The following is a 22822-nucleotide window of genomic DNA, read 5'->3' on the forward strand; positions in this document are numbered from 1 at the left end:
CTTTGCACATGCACGCGGAATTTGCATGCACGCGGAATTTGCACGCGCGCGACAGTTCCTGGCCCAGGCAGGAGAGCAGACAGAACTCTGACAGCTCAGGGGCGGGGCATGGGCTGAGGGATTCCTGCCATTGCAAGAGCTCCTGGCTGTCAAACTAAGCCCCGCCCACCCTCACCAGAGCAAGGCTAGATACAAACACTAGCTCACACCTTCAAGGGAGGACAAGGTGTCCTTCCCAGCCTCAGCAAGCGAGATCCTGGAGGTGCCACCACCACTTGCTCACCTGCTGGTGCACCGCCTATCTAATGACATCGCTTTCCCCTTCAGAGGCCCAGGGAGGCTACCCCCTGCTTCAAGCTTGGAGGTATGGGGGGCGCTTCTATTGGGGCCATGGCACTTCCCGCCTTTTCAGAGAAGAGCACTCCTGAAGAGGCACCGACCTGTCCCTGTACCGGAGGTGCAGGTACTGCCAGCCAAACACCTGCTCATCACCCTAGTCCGCAAGTGCTCCACGCCCCAAGAGCTACCCTCAACCCGCAGCAAGAGCCTTCTCAGCCCTCTGACTGCCCCCACGTCCATTGGAGTTCAGCCCATCAGCACGTGCCTATTTCTTCTGCATCTGGTGCAAGACTTTGCACGTGCATGCAGACTTTGCACGTGCATGCAGACTTTGCACATGCACGCGGAATTTGCATGCACGCGGAATTTGCACGCGCGCGACAGTTCCTGGCCCAGGCAGGAGAGCAGACAGAACTCTGACAGCTCAGGGGCGGGGCATGGGCTGAGGGATTCCTGCCATTGCAAGAGCTCCTGGCTGTCAAACTAAGCCCCGCCCACCCTCACCAGAGCAAGGCTAGATACAAACACTAGCTCACACCTTCAAGGGAGGACAAGGTGTCCTTCCCAGCCTCAGCAAGCGAGATCCTGGAGGTGCCACCACCACTTGCTCACCTGCTGGTGCACCGCCTATCTAATGACATCGCTTTCCCCTTCAGAGGCCCAGGGAGGCTACCCCCTGCTTCAAGCTTGGAGGTATGGGGGGCGCTTCTATTGGGGCCATGGCACTTCCCGCCTTTTCAGAGAAGAGCACTCCTGAAGAGGAACCGACCTGTCCCTGTACCGGAGGTGCAGGTACTGCCAGCCAAACACCTGCTCATCACCCTAGTCCGCAAGTGCTCCACGCCCCAAGAGCTACCCTCAACCCGCAGCAAGAGCCTTCTCAGCCCTCTGACTGCCCCCACGTCCATTGGAGTTCAGCCCATCAGCACGTGCCTATTTCTTCCGCATCTGGTGCAAGCCTTTGCACGTGCATGCAGACTTTGCACGTGCATGCAGACTTTGCACATGCACGCGGAATTTGCATGCACGCGGAATTTGCACGCGCGCGACAGTTCCTGGCCCAGGCAGGAGAGCAGACAGAACTCTGACAGCTCAGGGGCGGGGCATGGGCTGAGGGATTCCTGCCATTGCAAGAGCTCCTGGCTGTCAAACTAAGCCCCGCCCACCCTCACCAGAGCAAGGCTAGATACAAACACTAGCTCACACCTTCAAGGGAGGACAAGGTGTCCTTCCCAGCCTCAGCAAGCGAGATCCTGGAGATGCCACCACCACTTGCTCACCTGCTGGTGCACCGCCTATCTAATGACATCGCTTTCCCCTTCAGAGGCCCAGGGAGGCTACCCCCTGCTTCAAGCTTGGAGGTATGGGGGGCGCTTCTATTGGGGCCATGGCACTTCCCGCCTTTTCAGAGAAGAGCACTCCTGAAGAGGCACCGACCTGTCCCTGTACCGGAGGTGCAGGTACTGCCAGCCAAACACCTGCTCATCACCCTAGTCCGCAAGTGCTCCACGCCCCAAGAGCTACCCTCAACCCGCAGCAAGAGCCTTCTCAGCCCTCTGACTGCCCCCACGTCCATTGGAGTTCAGCCCATCAGCACGTGCCTATTTCTTCCGCATCTGGTGCAAGGACTTTGCACGTGCATGCAGACTTTGCACGTGCATGCAGACTTTGCACATGCACGCGGAATTTGCATGCATGCGGAATTTGCATGCATGCGGTATTTGCAGGAGCTCCACAGTTCCTGGCCCAGGCAGGAGAGCAGACAGAACTCTGACAGCTCAGGGGCGGGGCATGGGCTGAGGGATTCCTGCCATTGCAAGAGCTCCTGGCTGTCAAACTAAGCCCCGCCCACCCTCACCAGAGCAAGGCTAGATACAAACACTAGCTCACACCTTCAAGGGAGGACAAGGTGTCCTTCCCAGCCTCAGCAAGCGAGATCCTGGAGATGCCACCACCACTTGCTCACCTGCTGGTGCACCGCCTATCTAATGACATCGCTTTCCCCTTCAGAGGCCCAGGGAGGCTACCCCCTGCTTCAAGCTTGGAGGTATGGGGGGGCGCTTCTATTGGGGCCATGGCACTTCCCGCCTTTTCAGAGAAGAGCTCTCCTGAAGAGGCACCGACCTGTCCCTGTACCGGAGGTGCAGGTACTGCCAGCCAAACACCTGCTCATCACCCTAGTCCGCAAGTGCTCCACGCCCCAAGAGCTACCCTCAACCCGCAGCAAGAGCCTTCTCAGCCCTCTGACTGCCCCCACGTCCATTGGAGTTCAGCCCATCAGCACGTGCCTATTTCTTCCGCATCTGGTGCAAGGACTTTGCACGTGCATGCAGACTTTGCACGTGCATGCAGACTTTGCACATGCACGCGGAATTTGCATGCACGCGGAATTTGAACGCGCGCGACCTTTCCTGGCTGATCAGGTCCGGAGACTGAGCTGGGGTCAAGTAGGCGGAGTCAGTGCACAGCTGATCCTGAGCTCTGGTGGGCCACTGACAGGGGGCGGAGTCATTCCTGGGCGGAGTCGGAGTTCCAGCAGGGGTCAGCCTGAGGCGGGATGGCCCTGTGACTACCCTCTGCCCAAGCTGGCCTGTAGTTCAGCAGGGCGGATCAGGCCTGGGCCTGACCCGCACGGGGGTCCCCTGGTGGTGGGATGGAACTGTGCTTACCCTTGCCCAGGCTTCTGCGCAGCAGGACCTGGCTGATCAGGTCGGAGCCTGAGCTGGGGTCAAGTAGGCGGAGTCAGTGCACAGCTGATCCTGAGCTCTGGTGGGCCACTGACAGGGGGCGGAGTCATTCCTGGGCGGAGTCGGAGTTCCAGCAGGGGTCAGCCTGAGGCGGGATGGCCCTGTGACTACCCTCTGCCCAAGCTGGCCTGTAGTTCAGCAGGGCGGATCAGGCCTGGGCCTGACCCGCACGGGGGTCCCCTGGTGGTGGGATGGAAGTGTGCTTACCCTTGCCCAGGCTTCTGCGCAGCAGGACCTGGCTGATCAGGTTGGAGCCTGAGCTGGGGTCAAGTAGGCGGAGTCAGTGCACAGCTGATCCTGAGCTCTGGTGGGCCACTGACAGGGGGCGGAGTCATTCCTGGGCGGAGTCGGAGTTCCAGCAGGGGTCAGCCTGAGGCGGGATGGCCCTGTGACTACCCTCTGCCCAAGCTGGCCTGTAGTTCAGCAGGGCGGATCAGGCCTGGGCCTGACCCGCACGGGGGTCCCCTGGTGGTGGGATGGAACTGTGCTTACCCTTGCCCAGGCTTCTGCGCAGCAGGACCTGGCTGATCAGGTCGGAGCCTGAGCTGGGGTCAAGTAGGCGGAGTCAGTGCACAGCTGATCCTGAGCTCTGGTGGGCCACTGACAGGGGGCGGAGTCATTCCTGGGCGGAGTCGGAGTTCCAGCAGGGGTCAGCCTGAGGCGGGATGGCCCTGTGACTACCCTCTGCCCAAGCTGGCCTGTAGTTCAGCAGGGCGGATCAGGCCTGGGCCTGACCCGCACGGGGGTCCCCTGGTGGTGGGATGGAACTGTGCTTACCCTTGCCCAGGCTTCTGCGCAGCAGGACCTGGCTGATCAGGTCGGAGCCTGAGCTGGGGTCAAGTAGGCGGAGTCAGTGCACAGCTGATCCTGAGCTCTGGTGGGCCACTGACAGGGGGCGGAGTCATTCCTGGGCGGAGTCGGAGTTCCAGCAGGGGTCAGCCTGAGGCGGGATGGCCCTGTGACTACCCTCTGCCCAAGCTGGCCTGTAGTTCAGCAGGGCGGATCAGGCCTGGGCCTGACCCGCACGGGGGTCCCCTGGTGGTGGGATGGAACTGTGCTTACCCTTGCCCAGGCTTCTGCGCAGCAGGACCTGGCTGATCAGGTCGGAGCCTGAGCTGGGGTCAAGTAGGCGGAGTCAGTGCACAGCTGATCCTGAGCTCTGGTGGGCCACTGACAGGGGGCGGAGTCATTCCTGGGCGGAGTCGGAGTTCCAGCAGGGGTCAGCCTGAGGCGGGATGGCCCTGTGACTACCCTCTGCCCAAGCTGGCCTGTAGTTCAGCAGGGCGGATCAGGCCTGGGCCTGACCCGCACGGGGGTCCCCTGGTGGTGGGATGGAACTGTGCTTACCCTTGCCCAGGCTTCTGGGCAGCAGGACCTGGCTGATCAGGTCGGAGCCTGAGCTGGGGTCAAGTAGGCGGAGTCAGAGCACAGCTGATCCTGAGCTCTGGTGGGCCACTGACAGGGGGCGGAGTCATTCCTGGGCGGAGTCGGAGTTCCAGCAGGGGTCAGCCTGAGGCGGGATGGCCCTGTGACTACCCTCTGCCCAAGCTGGCCTGTAGTTCAGCAGGGCGGATCAGGCCTGGGCCTGACCCGCACGGGGGTCCCCTGGTGGTGGGATGGAACTGTGCTTACCCTTGCCCAGGCTTCTCCGCAGCAGGACCTGGCTGATCAGGTCGGAGCCTGAGCTGGGGTCAAGTAGGCGGAGTCAGTGCACAGCTGATCCTGAGCTCTGGTGGGCCACTGACAGGGGGCGGAGTCATTCCTGGGCGGAGTCGGAGTTCCAGCAGGGGTCAGCCTGAGGCGGGATGGCCCTGTGACTACCCTCTGCCCAAGCTGGCCTGTAGTTCAGCAGGGCGGATCAGGCCTGGGCCTGACCCGCACGGGGGTCCCCTGGTGGTGGGATGGAAGTGTGCTTACCCTTGCCCAGGCTTCTGCGCAGCAGGACCTGGCTGATCAGGTCGGAGCCTGAGCTGGGGTCAAGTAGGCGGAGTCAGTGCACAGCTGATCCTGAGCTCTGGTGGGCCACTGACAGGGGGCGGAGTCATTCCTGGGCGGAGTCGGAGTTCCAGCAGGGGTCAGCCTGAGGCGGGATGGCCCTGTGACTACCCTCTGCCCAAGCTGGCCTGTAGTTCAGCAGGGCGGATCAGGCCTGGGCCTGACCCGCACGGGGGTCCCCTGGTGGTGGGATGGAACTGTGCTTACCCTTGCCCAGGCTTCTGCGCAGCAGGACCTGGCTGATCAGGTCGGAGCCTGAGCTGGGGTCAAGTAGGCGGAGTCAGTGCACAGCTGATCCTGAGCTCTGGTGGGCCACTGACAGGGGGCAGAGTCATTCCTGGGCGGAGTCGGAGTTCCAGCAGGGGTCAGCCTGAGGCGGGATGGCCCTGTGACTACCCTCTGCCCAAGCTGGCCTGTAGTTCAGCAGGGCAGATCAGGCCTGGGCCTGACCAGCACGGGGTACCCTGGTGGTGGGATGGAACTGTGCTTACCCTTGCCCAGGCTTCTGCGCAGCAGGACCTGGCTGATCAGGTCCGGAGCCTGAGCTGGGGTCAAGTAGGCGGAGTCAGTGCACAGCTGATCCTGAGCTCTGGTGGGCCACTGACAGGGGGCGGAGTCATTCCTGGGCGGAGTCGGAGTTCCAGCAGGGGTCAGCCTGAGGCGGGATGGCCCTGTGACTACCCTCTGCCCAAGCTGGCCTGTAGTTCAGCAGGGCGGATCAGGCCTGGGCCTGACCCGCATGGGCACCCCTGGTGGTGGGATGGAACTGTGCTTACCCTTGCCCAGGCTTCTGCGCAGCAGGACCTGGCTGATCAGGTCGGAGCCTGAGCTGGGGTCAAGTAGGCGGAGTCAGTGCACAGCTGATCCTGAGCACTGGTGGGCCACTGACAGGGGGCGGAGTCATTCCTGGGCGGAGTCGGAGTTCCAGCAGGGGTCAGCCTGAGGCGGGATGGCCCTGTGACTACCCTCTGCCCAAGCTGGCCTGTAGTTCAGCAGGGCGGATCAGGCCTGGGCCTGACCCGCACGGGGGTCCCCTGGTGGTGGGATGGAAGTGTGCTTACCCTTGCCCAGGCTTCTGCGCAGCAGGACCTGGCTGATCAGGTCGGAGCCTGAGCTGGGGTCAAGTAGGCGGAGTCAGTGCACAGCTGATCCTGAGCTCTGGTGGGCCACTGACAGGGGGCGGAGTCATTCCTGGGCGGAGTCGGAGTTCCAGCAGGGGTCAGCCTGAGGCGGGATGGCCCTGTGACTACCCTCTGCCCAAGCTGGCCTGTAGTTCAGCAGGGCGGATCAGGCCTGGGCCTGACCCGCACGGGGGTCCCCTGGTGGTGGGATGGAACTGTGCTTACCCTTGCCCAGGCTTCTGCGCAGCAGGACCTGGCTGATCAGGTCGGAGCCTGAGCTGGGGTCAAGTAGGCAGAGTCAGTGCACAGCTGATCCTGAGCTCTGGTGGGCCACTGACAGGGGGCGGAGTCATTCCTGGGCGGAGTCGGAGTTCCAGCAGGGGTCAGCCTGAGGCGGGATGGCCCTGTGACTACCCTCTGCCCAAGCTGGCCTGTAGTTCAGCAGGGCGGATCAGGCCTGGGCCTGACCCGCACGGGGGTCCCCTGGTGGTGGGATGGAACTGTGCTTACCCTTGCCCAGGCTTCTGCGCAGCAGGACCTGGCTGATCAGGTCGGAGCCTGAGCTGGGGTCAAGTAGGCGGAGTCAGTGCACAGCTGATCCTGAGCTCTGGTGGGCCACTGACAGGGGGCGGAGTCATTCCTGGGCGGAGTCGGAGTTCCAGCAGGGGTCAGCCTGAGGCGGGATGGCCCTGTGACTACCCTCTGCCCAAGCTGGCCTGTAGTTCAGCAGGGCGGATCAGGCCTGGGCCTGACCCACACGGGGGTCCCCTGGTGGTGGGATGGAAGTGTGCTTACCCTTGCCCAGGCTTCTGCACAGCAGGACCTGGCTGATCAGGTCGGAGCCTGAGCTGGGGTCAAGTAGGCGGAGTCAGTGCACAGCTGATCCTGAGCTCTGGTGGGCCACTGACAGGGGGCGGAGTCATTCCTGGGCGGAGTCGGAGTTCCAGCAGGGGTCAGCCTGAGGCGGGATGGCCCTGTGACTACCCTCTGCCCAAGCTGGCCTGTAGTTCAGCAGGGCGGATCAGGCCTGGGCCTGACCCGCACGGGGGTCCCCTGGTGGTGGGATGGAAGTGTGCTTACCCTTGCCCAGGCTTCTGGGCAGCAGGACCTGGCTGATCAGGTCGGAGCCTGAGCTGGGGTCAAGTAGGCGGAGTCAGTGCACAGCTGATCCTGAGCTCTGGTGGGCCACTGACAGGGGGCGGAGTCATTCCTGGGCGGAGTCAGAGTTCCAGCAGGGGTCAGCCTGAGGCGGGATGGCCCTGTGACTACCCTCTGCCCAAGCTGGCCTGTAGTTCAGCAGGGCGGATCAGGCCTGGGCCTGACCCGCACGGGGGTCCCCTGGTGGTGGGATGGAACTGTGCTTACCCTTGCCCAGGCTTCTGCGCAGCAGGACCTGGCTGATCAGGTCGGAGCCTGAGCTGGGGTCAAGTAGGCGGAGTCAGTGCACAGCTGATCCTGAGCTCTGGTGGGCCACTGACAGGGGGCGGAGTCGGAGTTCCAGCAGGGGTCAGCCTGAGGCGGGATGGCCCTGTGACTACCCTCTGCCCAAGCTGGCCTGTAGTTCAGCAGGGCGGATCAGGCCTGGGCCTGACCCGCACGGGGGTCCCCTGGTGGTGGGATGGAACTGTGCTTACCCTTGCCCAGGCTTCTGCGCAGCAGGACCTGGCTGATCAGGTCGGAGCCTGAGCTGGGGTCAAGTAGGCGGAGTCAGTGCACAGCTGATCCTGAGCTCTGGTGGGCCACTGACAGGGGGCGGAGTCATTCCTGGGCAGAGTCGGAGTTCCAGCAGGGGTCAGCCTGAGGCGGGATGGCCCTGTGACTACCCTCTGCCCAAGCTGGCCTGTAGTTCAGCAGGGCGGATCAGGCCTGGGCCTGACCCGCACGGGGGTCCCCTGGTGGTGGGATAGAACTGTGCTTACCCTTGCCCAGGCTTCTGCGCAGCAGGACCTGGCTGATCAGGTCGGAGCCTGAGCTGGGGTCAAGTAGGCGGAGTCAGTGCACAGCTGATCCTGAGCTCTGGTGGGCCACTGACAGGGGGCGGAGTCATTCCTGGGCGGAGTCGGAGTTCCAGCAGGGGTCAGCCTGAGGCGGGATGGCCCTGTGACTACCCTCTGCCCAAGCTGGCCTGTAGTTCAGCAGGGCGGATCAGGCCTGGGCCTGACCCGCACGGGGGTCCCCTGGTGGTGGGATGGAACTGTGCTTACCCTTGCCCAGGCTTCTGCGCAGCAGGACCTGGCTGATCAGGTCGGAGCCTGAGCTGGGGTCAAGTAGGCGGAGTCAGTGCACAGCTGATCCTGAGCTCTGGTGGGCCACTGACAGGGGGCGGAGTCATTCCTGGGCGGAGTCGGAGTTCCAGCAGGTGTCAGCCTGAGGCGGGATGGCCCTGTGACTACCCTCTGCCCAAGCTGGCCTGTAGTTCAGCAGGGCGGATCAGGCCTGGGCCTGACCCGCACGGGGGTCCCCTGGTGGTGGGATGGAACTGTGCTTACCCTTGCCCAAGCTTCTGCGCAGCAGGACCTGGCTGATCAGGTCGGAGCCTGAGCCGGGGTCAAGTAGGCGGAGTCAGTGCACAGCTGATCCTGAGCTCTGGTGGGCCACTGACAGGGGGCGGAGTCATTCCTGGGCGGAGTCGGAGTTCCAGCAGGGGTCAGCCTGAGGCGGGATGGCCCTGTGACTACCCTCTGCCCAAGCTGGCCTGTAGTTCAGCAGGGCGGATCAGGCCTGGGCCTGACCCGCACGGGGGTCCCCTGGTGGTGGGATGGAAGTGTGCTTACCCTTGCCCAGGCTTCTGCGCAGCAGGACCTGGCTGATCAGGTCGGAGCCTGAGCTGGGGTCAAGTAGGCGGAGTCAGTGCACAGCTGATCCTGAGCTCTGGTGGGCCACTGACAGGGGGCGGAGTCATTCCTGGGCGGAGTCGGAGTTCCAGCAGGGGTCAGCCTGAGGCGGGATGGCCCTGTGACTACCCTCTGCCCAAGCTGGCCTGTAGTTCAGCAGGGCGGATCAGGCCTGGGCCTGACCCGCACGGGGGTCCCCTGGTGGTGGGATGGAAGTGTGCTTACCCTTGCCCAGGCTTCTGCGCAGCAGGACCTGGCTGATCAGGTCGGAGCCTGAGCTGGGGTCAAGTAGGCGGAGTCAGTGCACAGCTGATCCTGAGCTCTGGTGGGCCACTGACAGGGGGCGGAGTCATTCCTGGGCGGAGTCGGAGTTCCAGCAGGGGTCAGCCTGAGGCGGGATGGCCCTGTGACTACCCTCTGCCCAAGCTGGCCTGTAGTTCAGCAGGGCGGATCAGGCCTGGGCCTGACCTGCACGGGGGTCCCCTGGTGGTGGGATGGAAGTGTGCTTACCCTTGCCCAGGCTTCTGCGCAGCAGGACCTGGCTGATCAGGTCTGAGCCTGAGCTGGGGTCAAGTAGGCGGAGTCAGTGCACAGCTGATCCTGAGCTCTGGTGGGCCACTGACAGGGGGCGGAGTCATTCCTGGGCAGAGTCGGAGTTCCAGCAGGGGTCAGCCTGAGGCGGGATGGCCCTGTGACTACCCTCTGCCCAAGCTGGCCTGTAGTTCAGCAGGGAGGATCAGGCCTGGGCCTGACCCGCACGGGGGTCCCCTGGTGGTGGGATGGAACTGTGCTTACCCTTGCCCAGGCTTCTGCGCAGCAGGACCTGGCTGATCAGGTAGGAGCCTGAGCTGGGGTCAAGTAGGCGGAGTCAGTGCACAGCTGATCCTGAGCTCTGGTGGGCCACTGACAGGGGGCGGAGTCATTCCTGGGCGGAGTCGGAGTTCCAGCAGGGGTCAGCCTGAGGCGGGATGGCCCTGTGACTACCCTCTGCCCAAGCTGGCCTGTAGTTCAGCAGGGCGGATCAGGCCTGGGCCTGACCCGCACGGGGGTCCCCTGGTGGTGGGATGGAAGTGTGCTTACCCTTGCCCAGGCTTCTGCGCAGCAGGACCTGGCTGATCAGGTCGGAGCCTGAGCTGGGGTCAAGTAGGCGGAGTCAGTGCACAGCTGATCCTGAGCTCTGGTGGGCCACTGACAGGGGGCGGAGTCATTCCTGGGCAGAGTCGGAGTTCCAGCAGGGGTCAGCCTGAGGCGGGATGGCCCTGTGACTACCCTCTGCCCAAGCTGGCCTGTAGTTCAGCAGGGCGGATCAGGCCTGGGCCTGACCCGCACGGCGGTCCCCTGGTGGTGGGATGGAACTGTGCTTACCCTTGCCCAGGCTTCTGCGCAGCAGGACCTGGCTGATCAGGTCGGAGCCTGAGCTGGGGTCAAGTAGGCGGAGTCAGTGCACAGCTGATCCTGAGCTCTGGTGGGCCACTGACAGGGGGCGGAGTCATTCCTGGGCGGAGTCGGAGTTCCAGCAGGGGTCAGCCTGAGGCGGGATGGCCCTGTGACTACCCTCTGCCCAAGCTGGCCTGTAGTTCAGCAGGGCGGATCAGGCCTGGGCCTGACCCGCACGGGGGTCCCCTGGTGGTGGGATGGAACTGTGCTTACCCTTGCCCAGGCTTCTGCGCAGCAGGACCTGGCTGATCAGGTCGGAGCCTGAGCTGGGGTCAAGTAGGCGGAGTCAGTGCACAGCTGATCCTGAGCTCTGGTGGGCCACTGACAGGGGGCGGAGTCATTCCTGGGCGGAGTCGGAGTTCCAGCAGGGGTCAGCCTGAGGCGGGATGGCCCTGTGACTACCCTCTGCCCAAGCTGGCCTGTAGTTCAGCAGGGCGGATCAGGCCTGGGCCTGACCCGCACGGGGGTCCCCTGGTGGTGGGATGGAACTGTGCTTACCCTTGCCCAGGCTTCTGCGCAGCAGGACCTGGCTGATCAGGTCGGAGCCTGAGCTGGGGTCAAGTAGGCGGAGTCAGTGCACAGCTGATCCTGAGCTCTGGTGGGCCACTGACAGGGGGCGGAGTCATTCCTGGGCGGAGTCGGAGTTCCAGCAGGGGTCAGCCTGAGGCGGGATGGCCCTGTGACTACCCTCTGCCCAAGCTGGCCTGTAGTTCAGCAGGGCGGATCAGGCCTGGGCCTGACCCGCACGGGGGTCCCCTGGTGGTGGGATGGAACTGTGCTTGCCCTTGCCCAGGCTTCTGCGCAGCAGGACCTGGCTGATCAGGTCGGAGCCTGAGCTGGGGTCAAGTAGGCGGAGTCAGTGCACAGCTGATCCTGAGCTCTGGTGGGCCACTGACAGGGGGCGGAGTCATTCCTGGGCGGAGTCGGAGTTCCAGCAGGGGTCAGCCTGAGGCGGGATGGCCCTGTGACTACCCTCTGCCCAAGCTGGCCTGTAGTTCAGCAGGGCGGATCAGGCCTGGGCCTGACCCGCACGGGGGTCCCCTGGTGGTGGGATGGAAGTGTGCTTACCCTTGCCCAGGCTTCTGCGCAGCAGGACCTGGCTGATCAGGTCGGAGCCTGAGCTGGGGTCAAGTAGGCGGAGTCAGTGCACAGCTGATCCTGAGCTCTGGTGGGCCACTGACAGGGGGCGGAGTCATTCCTGGGCAGAGTCGGAGTTCCAGCAGGGGTCAGCCTGAGGCGGGATGGCCCTGTGACTACCCTCTGCCCAAGCTGGCCTGTAGTTCAGCAGGGCGGATCAGGCCTGGGCCTGACCCGCACGGGGGTCCCCTGGTGGTGGGATGGAACTGTGCTTACCCTTGCCCAGGCTTCTGCGCAGCAGGACCTGGCTGATCAGGTCGGAGCCTGAGCTGGGGTCAAGTAGGCGGAGTCAGTGCACAGCTGATCCTGAGCTCTGGTGGGCCACTGACAGGGGGCGGAGTCATTCCTGGGCGGAGTCGGAGTTCCAGCAGGGGTCAGCCTGAGGCGGGATGGCCCTGTGACTACCCTCTGCCCAAGCTGGCCTGTAGTTCAGCAGGGCGGATCAGGCCTGGGCCTGACCCGCACGGGGGTCCCCTGGTGGTGGGATGGAACTGTGCTTACCCTTGCCCAGGCTTCTGCGCAGCAGGACCTGGCTGATCAGGTCGGAGCCTGAGCTGGGGTCAAGTAGGCGGAGTCAGTGCACAGCTGATCCTGAGCTCTGGTGGGCCACTGACAGGGGGCGGAGTCATTCCTGGGCGGAGTCGGAGTTCCAGCAGGGGTCAGCCTGAGGCGGGATGGCCCTGTGACTACCCTCTGCCCAAGCTGGCCTGTAGTTCAGCAGGGCGGATCAGGCCTGGGCCTGACCCGCACGGGGGTCCCCTGGTGGTGGGATGGAACTGTGCTTACCCTTGCCCAGGCTTCTGCGCAGCAGGACCTGGCTGATCAGGTCGGAGCCTGAGCTGGGGTCAAGTAGGCGGAGTCAGTGCACAGCTGATCCTGAGCTCTGGTGGGCCACTGACAGGGGGCGGAGTCATTCCTGGGCGGAGTCGGAGTTCCAGCAGGGGTCAGCCTGAGGCGGGATGGCCCTGTGACTACCCTCTGCCCAAGCTGGCCTGTAGTTCAGCAGGGCGGATCAGGCCTGGGCCTGACCCGCACGGGGGTCCCCTGGTGGTGGGATGGAACTGTGCTTGCCCTTGCCCAGGCTTCTGCGCAGCAGGACCTGGCTGATCAGGTCGGAGCCTGAGCTGGGGTCAAGTAGGCGGAGTCAGTGCACAGCTGATCCTGAGCTCTGGTGGGCCACTGACAGGGGGCGGAGTCATTCCTGGGCGGAGTCGGAGTTCCAGCAGGGGTCAGCCTGAGGCGGGATGGCCCTGTGACTACCCTCTGCCCAAGCTGGCCTGTAGTTCAGCAGGGCGGATCAGGCCTGGGCCTGACCAGCACGGGGGTCCCCTGGTGGTGGGATGGAACTGTGCTTACCCTTGCCCAGGCTTCTGCGCAGCAGGACCTGGCTGATCAGGTCGGAGCCTGAGCTGGGGTCAAGTAGGCGGAGTCAGTGCACAGCTGATCCTGAGCTCTGGTGGGCCACTGACAGGGGGCGGAGTCATTCCTGGGCGGAGTCGGAGTTCCAGCAGGGGTCAGCCTGAGGCGGGATGGCCCTGTGACTACCCTCTGCCCAAGCTGGCCTGTAGTTCAGCAGGGCGGATCAGGCCTGGGCCTGACCCGCACGGGGGTCCCCTGGTGGTGGGATGGAACTGTGCTTACCCTTGCCCAGGCTTCTGCGCAGCAGGACCTGGCTGATCAGGTCGGAGCCTGAGCTGGGGTCAAGTAGGCGGAGTCAGTGCACAGCTGATCCTGAGCTCTGGTGGGCCACTGACAGGGGGCGGAGTCATTCCTGGGCGGAGTCGGAGTTCCAGCAGGGGTCAGCCTGAGGCGGGATGGCCCTGTGACTACCCTCTGCCCAAGCTGGCCTGTAGTTCAGCAGGGCGGATCAGGCCTGGGCCTGACCCGCACGGGGGTCCCCTGGTGGTGGGATGGAACTGTGCTTACCCTTGCCCAGGCTTCTGCGCAGCAGGACCTGGCTGATCAGGTCGGAGCCTGAGCTGGGGTCAAGTAGGCGGAGTCAGTGCACAGCTGATCCTGAGCTCTGGTGGGCCACTGACAGGGGGCGGAGTCATTCCTGGGCGGAGTCGGAGTTCCAGCAGGGGTCAGCCTGAGGCGGGATGGCCCTGTGACTACCCTCTGCCCAAGCTGGCCTGTAGTTCAGCAGGGCGGATCAGGCCTGGGCCTGACCCGCACGGGGGTCCCCTGGTGGTGGGATGGAACTGTGCTTACCCTTGCCCAGGCTTCTGCGCAGCAGGACCTGGCTGATCAGGTCGGAGCCTGAGCTGGGGTCAAGTAGGCGGAGTCAGTGCACAGCTGATCCTGAGCTCTGGTGGGCCACTGACAGGGGGCGGAGTCATTCCTGGGCGGAGTCGGAGTTCCAGCAGGGGTCAGCCTGAGGCGGGATGGCCCTGTGACTACCCTCTGCCCAAGCTGGCCTGTAGTTCAGCAGGGCGGATCAGGCCTGGGCCTGACCCGCACGGGGGTCCCCTGGTGGTGGGATGGAACTGTGCTTACCCTTGCCCAGGCTTCTGCGCAGCAGGACCTGGCTGATCAGGTCGGAGCCTGAGCTGGGGTCAAGTAGGCGGAGTCAGTGCACAGCTGATCCTGAGCTCTGGTGGGCCACTGACAGGGGGCGGAGTCATTCCTGGACTCAGCCTGAGCCCCAGCAGGGCTCAGCCTGAGGCAGGCGCTACCTTTGACTACTACCCTCTGCCTCCTCATGTCATCCTGGGAGGTCTGGGCCAATCTTGAGCTCCCAAGGATGTTTGCTGATGAGGGAAAACAGTTTTCCTCTGTTGGATATCCCTGAGGACTCCTCAGCACAGGAAGAATGACAAGGCTGTTGCAACCAGCACGACCGGAGGTGCAGGTACTGCCAGCCAAACACCTGCTCATCACCCTAGTCCGCAAGTGCTCCACGCCCCAAGAGCTACCCTCAACCCGCAGCAAGAGCCTTCTCAGCCCTCTGACTGCCCCCACGTCCATTGGAGTTCAGCCCATCAGCACGTGCCTATTTCTTCCGCATCTGGTGCAAGGACGTGGACTTTGCACGTGCATGCAGACTTTGCACGTGCATGCAGACTTTGCACATGCACGCGGAATTTGCATGCACGCGGAATTTGCATGCACGCGGAATTTGCATGCACGCGGAATTTGCATGCACGAGGAATTTGCACGCGCGCGACCGTTCCTGGCGCAAGCCTGCCTCTTGTCCAGTATTAACGGTTTTCCTCACGTTCTGCACTCATTCCTTCCTCAGCTGCGTCCTGGCAACAGGTCTGACAGCTGTTTCACCTGAAGCTGCGTGAGCAACGGAAGAAGGCCTTCTTGAGATCAAGGCTACAATTACCCACTAGCGCCTTCGCTGAGACTGCCGTGGAGACTTCTCACAGCAAGTATTGTCCCTCACCGCTGCCCCAGGCGCTGAGGGGCAGAGACATGCCAGAAGGGTCCCACCAGGAGCCGGGTCATGGGCCGCGCCAACGACGACATCCCTATACTCGTTGGCTACTGAGGGCTTCCTGGGCTGGTGGCAGCACTCGCAGGTCATCTTGCCGCCATCCTGCAACTGCTCCTCAGCGGTTGCGCAATGTGCCTGCTAGGTGCTTTTCCAGGGTCCTGCGGACCCTGCGATCTTTTCTGGGAGACTTGGCTATTGCCTCCTCCCTCCGCATGCCAGGTCTCCTGAGGAGGAGGCTGCTGTCAACTGCAGCTTTCATGAATTCCTGCATCCCAGGCTGCAGACTCAGACAGCCGCCTTGTAGGGTGCAGGGGCAGGAAGTGGCTCCATGCCAGCTTCCAGCAGCCCAAGAACCTTGCCCAGGGAGGACTGTGATCACAGCCCCTGGAGACAGTGGCCAAGTGGTGGCTGAGCAAGCAGAGCATCCTGTAGACAGAGACCATCCGAAGGGGCCCCCTCAGGTCACTGGAAGAGCATCTGCTTTTAGGCCCCTGGGGACCCATAGCTGTGTGGCTGCCTTTGTGCCCAGGCCTGGGCCTCTGTGGAGTAACCGCTGCACCCAGAGCTCCCGAGACAGAGCTGAGAGCTCCCGGGCCATCTGCATGAGCTCCTGCCCCAAAAGAAACCCCATCAGCAGCTCCTACAGCTCCACGCAAGGTCTCCAAGCCCTGAAGAGGAGGGCTCCAGACCCATCCAATGGGGAGCCGCCCCTGGGATGTTCTTCATCCCCAGGGATTCCCCCAAAGAAGGCCCAGGGTGAGAAGGTGGCAGAAGGCAGGGCGGGACACCCATTTCCCAAGAAGAAGTCCTCACCCACGGGAGACACCAGTAGGCCACGGAAACGCAAGTTTCCTCTCCTGCAATGCCGCCGAGGGGAGCCTCTGAAGCTGCCACCACCTCTGTTACTGGCCTGTGCAGTGACGGCTGAGGACCTAGACAGGGAGAAGAAGAAAGCTCTGCAGCGCATCAACGGCCTTCTGATGGGTGAGACCCAGGCCATTGGGAACAGCTGTGCCATGGCCCCACAAGCCCATGGGGGGGTCCCCTCTCCACCGGGAGGGGCCAGGCCTCTGGCATCAGTGGGCCTCAGCCAGACCTTTCCCCATCCCCCCAGCAGCACAACCATGGTGGCCCACACCCCAGGGTGGGTCAGCTCTGCTGTCTCTTCCCAGAGCCATCCTCCCATCACCAATCTCACAGGACCGCTCTCCCCCAGCCTGCCAATTGCTGCTTTGGCCCTTCCTCCCAGGCCCTCTCTCAGCACATTGGCAGGCTTGGCTGCACAGCCAGTGGCCCCCTTTGGGGTCACACCCTTCAACGCCACTCTGCCTCCACAGCCCCCACATCTGGGGCCTCCCTCCACCTTGGGTAGGAGCTTCCGGCGCTCTCACCAGGGCCCAAAGCCCTACTGTACTCACAGGCCCTCACCTGCAGCAAGCTCCAGCTCTCCAGCTCCAAGGGTGCGAGGACACATTCTGCAGGGGAAGCAGCCTCTCACCCCTGGAGCCACCGTCCCACCCAGTTCTGGGGTTCCTGGTGGGATGAAGCCTGGAGCCCCTAGCTTTGTCAGCTGTCGTCAGCATGGACACGTAGGAGCTCCAGGTCCAGGGGCAGCTCCGATGCCACCCTTGACTGTGGGCCCAACAACCGTGGGCAGCCTAAACTACTCAGCCCTTGGGTCTGACCAGCATAGAAACTCCACTGTGGGTCCTCGTGGCAGCACCCAGACACATTCAGTGACCTCAAAGGCAGATGGGAGGAGAGACTTGTCCTTGGGTCGGACATCACGCAAGCAAATATCAGGCTCAGAAAGTAGAGAAACCCCCAAAACTAGAGAGCACCGTGGGGCAAGTTTGGGAAATGACACCTCCAGTGCCCCTAGCCAGAGCACCACCATGGCACCCAGAAAACACCCAAAAGAGGGTAAAAAAGGGCAAGGAAAGAGAGGAGTTCCTACCCCGAGTGCCAATCCTCAAAGCCTGCCCATCCAGAAACACCAAAGCTCACCTCAAAGGACAAGTACTACGAAGGGTATCTCTAGTTGCCCTGCAGTCCCTGGGACATCAAGGAGATCAGAGAGCCCAGACTTGCTTTCTGACCTCATGTCAGCCTTTGGGGCCTGGTGTAGCTCCTCCCAAAGAGGAGAAACCCCAAGCACCAGGCAGCAACAAGGAGCAGTGTTGGGACAGAACACCTCCAGTGCCCCTAGCCAGAGCACCACCATGGCACCCAGAACATACACAAAAAAGGGTAAAAAAGGGCAAGGAAAGAGTGGAGTTCCTACCCCGAGTGCCAATCCTCAAAGCCTGCCCACCCAGAAACATCAAAGCTTACCTCAGGGGACAAGCACTCCCACTGAAAAGGGTACCTATAGTTTGTCTTCAGTCCCTGGGACATCAAGGAGATCAGAGAGCCCAGACTTGCTTTCTGACCTCATGTCAGCCTTTGGGGCCTGGTGTAGCTCCTCCCAAAGAGGAGAAACCCCAAGCACCAGGCAGCAACAAGGAGCAGTGTTGGGACAGAACACCTCCAGTGCCCCTAGCCAGAGCACCACCATGGCACCCAGAACATACACAAAAAAGGGTAAAAAAGGGCAAGGAAAGAGTGGAGTTCCTACCCCGAGTGCCAATCCTCAAAGCCTGCCCACCCAGAAACATCAAAGCTTACCTCAGGGGACAAGCACTCCCACTGAAAAGGGTACCTATAGTTTGTCTTCAGTCCCTGGGACATCAAGGAGATCAGAGAGCCCAGACTTGCTTTCTGACCTCATGTCAGCCTTTGGGGCCTGGTGTAGCTCCTCCCAAAGAGGAGAAACCCCAAGCACCAGGCAGCAACATGGGGCAAGTTTGCAACCGAACCTCTCCAGTGCCCCTAGCCAGAGCACCACCATGGCACCCAGAGGGCACACAAAAGAGGGTAAAAAAGAGCAAGGAAAGAGTGGAGTTCCTACCCCGAGTGCCATCCCTCAAAGCCTGCCCACCCAGAAACACCTAAGCTCACCTCAGGGGACAAGTACTACCACTGAAAAGGGCATCTCTAGTCTCCCTATGGCCCCTGTGACATCAAGGAGATCAGAGAGCCCAGACTTGCTCCCTGAAATGATGTCAGCCTTTGGGGCCTGGTGTAGCTCCTCCCAAAGAGGAGAATCCCCAAGCAACAGGCAGCAACATGGGGCAAGGTTGGAACGGAAAACCTCCAGTGCCCCCAGCCAGAGTACCACCATGGCACCCAGGAAAAACACAAAAGAGGTTAAAAAGGGGCAAGGAAACAGTAGAATTTCTACCCTGAGTGCCATCCCTCAAAGCCTGCTCACCCAGAAACACCAAAACTCACCTCAGGAGACAAGCACTACAAAGGGTATCTCTAGTTTCTCTTTGGTCCAAATGACATCAGGAGGATCAGGGAGCCAAGACTTGCTCCCTGAACTCATTACAGCTTTTGGGGCCTTGTGTATCTCCTCCCAAAGAGGAGGTACCCCAAGCAACAGGCAGCAACATGGGGCACAGTTGGTACAGAACACCTCCAGTGCCCCTAGCCACAGTACCACCGTGGCACTGGGGAAACACACAGAAAAGGGAACAAAGGGGCAAGGAAACACTCATGTTCCTACCCTGACTGCCATTCCTCAAAGCCTGCCCACCCAGAAACACCTAAGCCCACCTTGCGGGACAAGCAGTACAGCCAGTAAAGATACCTCTAGTTACTCTTTGGTCCCAATGACATCCAGAGGATCTGGGAGCCATGACATGCTCCCTGAACTCATTGTAGCTTTTGAGGCCTTGTGTATCTCCTCCAAAAGAGGAGGTACCCCAAGCAACCGGCAGCAACATGGGGCACAGTTACAACAGAACACCTCCAGTGCCCCTAGCCAGAGCACCACCATGGGGACCAAGGGACAGAATGCAAGGCACACCCCAGGGAAAGCAACCTCTGGTGTGGCCACAGTTACTGCCATCCCCCAAAGCCTGCCCACACAGAAAGGCTTAAGCTCTCCTGGGGGAACCAGCACCACATCCTCAAAACCAACCTCTACTTTGATGTCCACCCATACTCCATCTGTGAGCCCTGGGAGCCCAGACTGGCTCCCAGATCTGATCTCTGCTTTTGGAGCCATGGTCATCAGCCCACGTGGAGAAACAAGAAGCGCGAGAAAGCGCTAAGAATGCACTTGGGCTTTAACACCTTCAGCCCCCCTGCCCAGGATAGGACTGACACTGCCTAGATCCCAACAGTCCTCCGCTGCCCTCAGCTGCGCCTCAGCTGGCCCTGCCTCCACTCCATGGGGCCACTGGGCATCCTATCACCTCCACCATAGGATGGTGAGTCTGGCATGCTGTAGCCCTTGAAGACCTGTGAGGGCACTCAATTTGGCCAGGGCATCCACCCCAGTGAAGCTCCATGTGTCACTCAGCAGGAGTGAGACTTTTAATATCACCATCTTGAAACTTTTTACGAGATAATAGTTTTAAAACTTGTAAGGATAATACAATATAAAACTAATAAGAGTAAAAGATTTAATTTTATAATAGTTATAAGTTAAGGAATATAATTTTTATAATTTGAAACATTTACTTATTTACTATTTTATAATAGTTATAAATTAAGGAATATAATTTTTATAATTTGAAACATTTACTTATTTATATATAGTGTTTTTGTTTACTTTAGGAATAGAGTAATCTTTATAACAAAAGCCTATCTTCTGAATTTAATTTTAAATAAACTTGAATAATTGTCTTAACTTGGAATGATATGAAAGAATTTTAACTTAGGTATGGTGACCACTTGTTCAATCTTAGGCAAGATGTTTTGATTTTGAAACTAATCTTAATTTTTTACTTGAATATTATTTTATGAAAAATTATACAGAATTTTTAAATTAATATTAACTAGTGAACGTAATTTATCATTATATATGAAACATGAAACAGACAAGGTAAGAGAGCCTTTAATTCCCTCTTAAGGGAAAGAGGCAAAACATTTTTAAACTTTAAATAAGTTAGGCTCTCTTTGTTGTCTTCTCAGGAGAACATAAAATTTTATAACATTTCGCGGTAGTCATCATGAACCATAGAGTGAAGCTGCTTGAAGAGGTATCCCATCGGCTTATAGGAGGGTGCAGTTGGCTGAGTGAGCAGGCCAGTGGTGATACCCTGTCTTTCATCCATAATGAGGTGGAAAGGGTGTTTAGGGTTAGGAAGAGAGAGAGAGTGTAAGAATATGTAAGAGCATTCCTGAGCTTTTGAAAGGAATTGGCTACTAGCTTAGGGGAGGTGAGGGTCCAATGAGGGGTCTCCTTAGTGGCCTTGTATAAGGGGTTGGTAAGAAGTGCAAAGTGGGGAACCCAATGCCTGAAAAAGTCTGCCAGACCCAGGAAAGAGAGGATGTATTCCACTGTTTTGGGTGGTTGTAGGTCATGGAGAGCTTGAATTCTGTCTGATGTGAGGCTTTTAGAGGTTGAAGTGAGAAGTGCACCTAAATAGTTAACTGAAGAGGTAGTAAGCTGGGCTTTGGCTGGAGAGGCCCAAGAGTCCAGGGACCCCAGGAAATTGAGGAGCTGAGCAGTGTGAGTTCACAAGCCTTGAATGATGAACCGCATAGAAGGTCATTCACATATTGTAAGATTGTAAGAGTGTGCTGCCCCCTAAGTCACAAGCAGTTAGATCCCATGCCAAGCCTTGCCCAAAGAGATAGGGACTATCCCTGAAGCCTTGGGGTAGGACTGTCCATGTCAGCTGATGATACCTTCCCATGTGAAGGCAAAGAGCTAATAAGAGTCAGGATGGAGGGACACTATAAAGAAGGCATCTTTAAGATCCAGGACAATAAAGTGAGTGCTCAAAGGGGGGACATGAGAAAGAAGAGTGTCAGGGTGGGGAACCACCAGGTGGATAGGAATAACTGTCTCATTCATTAGGCGAAGATTCTGGACTAAGTGATAGGCTCCTGAGGGTTTGCATCCTGGCAACATGGGAGTGTTGCAGGGGGAGTCAGTAGGAAAGCGGGGTCCCTGGGCAAGTAAGCAGTCTATAATGGGTTTAAATTGCTCCCTATAGGTTTTGGAGATGGGAAAATGGGGACATAAAGGAAGTTTAGTTTGCAGTTTCAGCTAAATATGTACTGGCTTGTGGTGGGAGGCTATGACCGGCTTGAAGATGTCCCAGTCCTGGAGATCGACTAGATCAGGGGACGATGGCACAGTAGATACTGTCTGGTTATTAGAGAGGTAAAGATTAGAGGCAGAAGAAGGACATGGGTGGTAGTATTCTCTGGATGTATTTTGGACCGTGGCTCTTAGTAATTTGAGAACATCTCTGCCTAGGAGAGGAATCGGACAGGATGGAATGACTAGAAAAGAGTTTGTGAATGGGTGTCCCTTCAGGGCACAGGTCAGCTGAGCAGTTCAGTTTGGGGAGGAGGGTTTGCCTTCAATCTCCATAACTGAGTCCTTGGAAGAAAACACAGGCCCAGAGTGGGCAGGCAAGACCGAATAGGTAGCCCCTGTGTCCACAAGGATGGTTGTGGACTTAACCACTTCCTGAACTGTTATCCTGGGCTCCACCTAGCTGGTCATACTCCGATGTAGAGGCAACAAGGAAGGGCCAACCATGGGGCAGTCACTCTTCAAATGTTCTGTGTGCTTACAGATAGGGCATGGCCTGGAAGGAGGGTGTGGCTTTGGGCATTGGTGATTTCAGTGACCTTTGCATCCACATTTGAAGCAAGTACCTGGTGTAGAGGAATGATGGAACCTCCATGGAGCTCTTGCTTGAGCTGTAGGCCTCAGGGCTCTGGTAAGGCCTGGGTTTGAAGTGTTACCTTTTCCTGTAATTGAGCCTACCTAGCTAGTTCAGCTGACTCCTCCTGAACATTATAAACTTTAAAGGCCATTTTCACCAGATATTGGAGAGGGTTCTGAGGGCCCTCCTCAGCTTGTTTGAGCTTTTTTCTGATATCATAGGTTGACTGAGTCTGCTAGATGTGGGCTCACTCATGGGGGTAAGGATGGAGGACAGAACAACTGAGATGTCATGCCAGACAAGATCATAAGTCTGGGAGAGGTATTGGCATTTTTAAATATAAGTAGAAATGTCAGCAGAGAAGGACCCAAGATGCTCTTCAATCTGGGAAAGATCTTGAAGTGAGAATGGGACATGTACTTGGACAATCCCTTCAGCATGAGCCACTTCCCTGAAGGGACAAAGGAACTTTGGGTTATCTGGTAAGAGGGTCTGGTGGGAGTGGGTGTGGACACTGACAGGAGAAAAGAGGGGTGAGTGGGTGGAGGTAATCATGGCTTCAGGAGAGGAGGAAGGAGGGGGGTGAGAGAGATGGAGGGGGAGGGGAAAGGTTGTGTCAGTAGAAGAGGTGGGCAGAGGAGCCTTGGCTGCAGGAGAAGAGGGAGTTGTATGGAGCGAGGGAGGAGGAGCTGTGGTGGCAGGAGGAGGGGTGGGAGGGGTAAGAGGGGTGGCAGGAGCAGATTGGTGTGTATTGGGAGGGGGAAGACAGGTAAGGTAGGGCTGAGAGCAGCTCGGGTGGTTCTGAGGATGTGGAAAGAGAGGTTGAAGAACAATGGGAAGGAGTTTGGGATTTTCCTAGCAAGGAAGACTGGATCAGGAGAACAGATAGAACAGAGAGGAGGACAGAGCAGAGAGTAGAGGGAAGGGGACAGGATCATATCTCAAAAAGCCTGAATGTTTTTGCCCACTTTCCTGTCCAGCAACAAAAATTGTCCAATTCAGTGAGGGTTTCAAATCAAAGTTCCTTCTG

This window comes from Urocitellus parryii, chromosome 10 (genome assembly GCF_045843805.1).
Source record: "Urocitellus parryii isolate mUroPar1 chromosome 10, mUroPar1.hap1, whole genome shotgun sequence".
Classification (NCBI taxonomy): Eukaryota; Metazoa; Chordata; class Mammalia; order Rodentia; family Sciuridae; genus Urocitellus; species Urocitellus parryii.